The following is a 6,000-nucleotide window of genomic DNA, read 5'->3' on the forward strand; positions in this document are numbered from 1 at the left end:
AATATAAAATCACATCTTACCTTTAATTGCCTTTGGGCACTGTATGCTAAACATACCAATAATTACTGAAATGTTTCAACTATGTTCTCTTAACTTTTTCCTTTGTTGTAATCTTGCTTTTTCTATTTATAACTATCTCAGATGTTGACTCCTATATAAAACCTTCTCTGATTGCTCCAAAAGAAATTTTGCAGATTTTTAGGATCATAGATTTAGCTATAAAATGTATCTTTTACAAATTCCCCATTTTAAGAAGGAAATAGCAGGATTAGAGAGGTTATCTGACTTGGGCAAAGTGCCATAGCTATTAAGCATTATACAAGTTGAATCAATATCTTCCTAACTTTTTTTATTTTTTTATTTTTTTCTGAGGCTGGGGTTAAGTGACTTGCCCAGGGACACACAGCTAGGAAGTGTTAACTGTCTGAGTCCAGATTTGAACTCGGGTCCTCCTGAATTTAAGGCTGGTGCTCTATCCACTGTGCCACCTAGCTGCCCCTCTTCCTGACTTCTTATCCAAAACCTTGTCCATTTTGCCAACAAAGAGGTTACCTAATTCCACTTGTACTCAAAAAAGAGTTCCCTCCAGAATATATCTAACCAAGTGATGATCCAGTTCTTTCCTGCAAATTTCCGTTGAGGGGCAGTATATTTGCTTGCTGATACCAAGATCACTTTTATGTCTAAGAAATATCTATTTCCCAATTTCTTTTGTATCGAGAATATTTACATAAATTTCAATCAGTTTCTTAAATGATGGGGTAATAGGATGACTGGGGAAAGATATATTATTCAAAAATATTAAGAACCTACTTCATATTTGTAAATGAGTAATCAGTTAATCTATCATCTTTATTAAATGCATAGTATGTTTCAATAATTTTGGCTAATTTGACTAATTAATTTACTAATCTGACCTGAAAGAAGGAACAGATCAGAAAGGGGAAAAGAAAACATGACAAAGAATAAAGTAAGGAGAACAAAAGCTTTAGTCTTCATTCAGAATCCATGAGTTCTTTATCTGTGTATGCTTAGCATTTTCCATTGTGAGTTCTTTGGACTTGTTTTGGATCATTATATTGCTGAGAAGAATTGAGTCAACTATCATTGATCATCACATGATGTTGCTAATACTGTATACAGTGTTTTCCTGATTCTTCTCTACTCACTTTGCGTCAGTTTATACAAGTCTTTCCAGGGTTTTCCAAGATCTGCTTCTTCATTATTTTTATTTTTATTGCACAATAGTATTCAATTACATTCATATACTACAGCTTGTTCAGCACTTTCCCCAATGATGGACATCTCCTCAATGACAATGTTTTGTTCTCCCCACAGAAATAGCTATTGATATTTTAAAACAAGTCCTTTTCTCTTTTTTATGATCTCTTTAGAATATTGAGATAGTAGTGGTATCAGTGGCTCAAAGGATATGCACGATTTAGTTGCCCATTAGTCATAGTTCCAAAATGCTCTTCAGATGGTTGAATCAGTTCACAACTTCATCAACAATGCATTAGTGTCCAAATTTTCCAACATCCTCTCCAACTTACATAATTTTTCTGTCACATTGGTCAATCTGATAGGTGTGAGGTGGTATCTAAGAGCAATTTTAATTTACATTTTTCTAATCAAAAATGATTTAGAGCATTTCTTCATGTCTATAGACAGTTTTAATTTCTTAATCTGAAAAGTACCTGTTCAGTTAAAAAATAGCTTGTATTGTTATAAATTTGATTCTGTTCTATATATATATATATATATATATGTATATATATATGAGAAATGAGACATTTAGCAGGAGACACTTGCTGTGAAGATTGTTTCCCAGATTTCTCTTTTTCTTCTAATCTAGGTTGCATTTTTATTTGTATAAAAGCTTTGAAATATAATGTAATCAAGATTAACTATTACATTCTATAATGCTTTTGATTTTTTATTTGATCATATATATTATTAGGTATTCCTTACTCTTCTAATTTGCTTTAGGTCTAAATCATGCACCTTTTTTTCCCCCAAGATATATATATATATATATATATCTAATTTTCTCATTTTATTAGATGGTTTTCATTTATTTATTTATTTTTAGTTTTTCCTCAGCATTTCTCAATTGATTTCTAATTTCTTTTTTGAGTTTTTCAATAAATCCTCTCTGGGCAGAAAGTAATTTCATATTACTCTTTGGGTGGAAGCATTTACTTTACATTTAATCCTCTGAAGATAAACCTTGGTCTTCCCTTTTCCCATAGTATATTTCTATGATGGGATTCTTTTTTTTTTTTTTTTTTTTTTTTGCCAGATCATTTTTTTTTTTTTTTTAAGTAAGAGGTATTAGTATAAGCACTTCTAATGTAATAGCTTCACATGGGTTAATTCTGTTCCTGGGTCTTTCTTAAAATCTACTCTGATTTTTCTTCAGATCTACTCAGGTTGTATCAAAATAATCCCTGTTCTACCCAAGTCTTCTTGATTTTTCATGAGTCTATGTTTGCCCTGTGGTGCAAATTTTATTCTGTTTATGAGAGAAAGTTAGAAAGCTTAACATTTACCAACTAGCTCCTCCATCTTCCCAAAATCCTCCCAAGCACCATTTTAAATATATCTTGTCATATGGTAGGATATGTTAGTCTATACCTAATTTTTGTCTTGTTTTCCAGTTTTCCCAGTGATTATTGTCAAATCGTGAGTTCTTATCTCAAAAGTAAGAGTCTTTAAATTTATTAAACAATAGTTTTTTGTGTTTTTTTTTGTCATTGACTACTGTACTACTTCTCTTGTGTATACTTCCCTTGTGTATATTGATCTACTGCTCTGTTTTTTAAACTAGTATCAGATAGTTTCAATGATAACTACTTTATAATATATTTTGAGAAGTAGTTTTCTTAGGTCCCACTCCTTTGTGTTTTTTTGCGTTAATTCCCTTAATATTTTTAGATATTTTGCTCTTCTAGTTGAATTTTGTTGTTATATTTTCTTTTAATTCTATCATACAGGGTTGGGGGGTTTTGATAATTAGGCAGAATTATAATTTTTGTCATATAAGGTCAGTCTACCCAAGAGTAATTGATATTTTTCAAATGTTTGGATCTGGCTTTATTTCTGTGAAGAATGTTTCATAATTGTGTTCATATATTTTCTAGTTTATTTTGGCAGGTACACACTCCCAAGTATTTTATATTGTTTACAGCTAATTAAAATGGAATTTCTCTCTCTAGCACTTGCTGCTAAATTTTGTTGGTCACATAAAGAAATGTTGTTGATTTATGTGGGTTTATCTTCTATTTTGCAATTTTGTTAAATTTATTAATTATTTCAATTTTTTGGTTAATGTCTATGTATATCAAAATATCATCTGCAAATAGTAATAGTTTTGTTTCCTCATTGCCTATTTTAAGTATTTCTATTTATTTTCTTCTATTTTTGTTAAAGCCAATCTGGGACTTTACCATGGGCCCCTTCAGATGGTCCAAAGCTCCCCCTATTATAAAAAGGGCTAAACTGGAGTCTACTCTTTGTCCTTCTAATTTGCTTATAGTTTTACTCTTTATATCTAAATCATGAACTCATTTCAATCTTATCTTGGTATAGAGTGTTAGGTATTGGTCAATACCTAGTTTCTGCCATACTATTATCCAATTTTCCCATAACATTTGTCAGATGGTGACTTTTTATCCTCAGAACTGGGATCTTTGGATTTATCAAAACCTAGATGAATATAGTATTGACTATTACATCTTGTGAACCTAAGCTATTCTACTGATCAGAAAAAAAGAGTGGAGGGAAGTGAAATCCTCTCTTCACATTCAGGTTAATCCAAAGATTTGTTATATATAACTCTTCTAATGTTGTAAATACCTATTTTTTTTTTTTTTTGGTTGGATTTATAAAGTTTTGAAAGAGAGCAGTTGAGTTGCCTCACTAGTATAGTTTTACTGTCTGTTTCTTCCTGCAATTCACTTAACTTTTTCTTTAAGGATTTGGATACTATACTACTTGAGGCATGTTATCTCCTTGAGAACAGGCTCCAAATTGATTTCTTGTATTTGTTTGCCCAGTGCTTAGCACTTGCCAAGTAGTAACTACTCAACCTATAGCTATATCATATATCTATATTTATCTCTTTGTGTTTCTATCATGCTATGCCTATACTTAAATCTATATCATTCATATTTGCCTGTACTTATATAAATATACTGATGTCTATAATCTATCTCTAATCTCTCTCTCTCTCTCTATGCCACCTCAAATTTACTGTTCTATCAGCTCTATCCATATACTGATCATCTCTTTATGCATCTATGCATTCATCCAACTATTTACCATCTACTGATCTATGAACATATATATGCATCTATTTACCTTTCTTTCAATATTTGCATCCTTACTGATTAAAATACAATACAAACTTGCTCCCTATTAATTGAATTTTGCTTGCTTTCATTTATTTAGTAGGTAACATCCTACTATAGTAGTACCAACCAAATGAATTTACCCTTTCCAGTTCTAAAAGCATGAGCAAAGTTTTCCCTTGCTATTAAAGAGAGTGTAAAAATGTGTTCATCTATGACTATTCTTACTGAAATGTTCTATCTAAAATGTAATGCTCTCTATTGAGGTTTTCTTGGGCTCTCTGGAGGCAGCCTTCATTTCAGTTTAGTAATCAGGACAAGTGAAGCCAGCGGTTAAAGTCCAAATCCTTTATTGTCTCTTCCAAAGACTTGTCTCCTTTCCTGGGGCCCAGTTAGCTTTCTTAGAGGCCTCTCTCTCTTCTTCAGAGAGCTTGAGCTTCTGCCTCCTCCTCTGCCCCCTGAATCTCTCAAAGATTTGTACTCCAGCCTTCAGCCTCCAGCCTTCTGTCCACTTATCTCTGAATCTCCTTGGCTGAGGCTTCTAGCTTATATCATCCACATTGAGTACAAACCAATCATATATCACTAGGAAACTATTATTTGTTGTAGGATTAAACTATTATTAAACTAGATTAAATCTAAACTAGATTTAACCATTGTCTCCTCAATTCCACTTAGTACCTTCTTTTAAGTTCTGGTCCATAACATCTCCTTGTAGGATTAAATCAATCATACTGAACCATGCTAAATTAGATAACTAATATCTCTATCAATTCCACTGACTTACTACCTTGTAAGAATCCTCTGTTTCAAGTTCAGAGTTCTGGCCCATATCACTTACCATCTTCATAACATTTCAAACAAAATATACTGCAATTTAAAAAATCATTTACCTATACCTATTGTTTCTCTTCTTTAAAGAATATGAAATCCTTGAACTTAGGGAATGGCTTTGCTCTTCATTTATATCTACTATGTAGTACAATGCATATACTTGTTAATCATTTAATAAATGATATTACATTTATTCATTCATTCAAGCTGAATCCTTAGTTTTCAATTTTTAATTTTTTTTAACTAAATAAAACTATTAGATTAAGCTGAACTGAAATTTAAATATTTTATATCTCTTAAAGGAAATTGAATTAGTTGCATATATAGACACTATATATAATATATATAAATATATCTACATATGTAGATATTCAGGCATATATACAGATAGATAAATACATAGAAAGATATATATTCATATATAGATATATACATGTGTGTATATATGGACATAGATATAGATATCTGTATATAGGAATACACATCTCTCTCTCTCTTTCTCTCTCTCTCTCTTTCTCTCTCTCTCTCTCTCTCTCTCTCTCTCTCTCTCTCTCTCTCTCTCTCTCTCTTTCTCTCTCTCTCTCTTTTCTCTTCTGGATCTCTTTTTCTCCCATTTCCAAATTCTTGCACTCTATTTGTAATTTAAAAAAAAAATCTAAATTAAAAACTAAAACATATTTATGAATAATGGCCTGAAAGCTTTAAAACATAAACTTAAAAAAAGGGTGGCTAAAATAAGGGGCAATTTAATTTAACTATAATTTATATAAATTTCTATTTTTAATCTACCATATTTAAAGGAATGTGTAGTAAA

The sequence above is a fragment of the Sminthopsis crassicaudata genome, chromosome 3 (genome assembly GCF_048593235.1).
Source record: "Sminthopsis crassicaudata isolate SCR6 chromosome 3, ASM4859323v1, whole genome shotgun sequence".
NCBI lineage: Eukaryota > Metazoa > Chordata > Mammalia > Dasyuromorphia > Dasyuridae > Sminthopsis > Sminthopsis crassicaudata.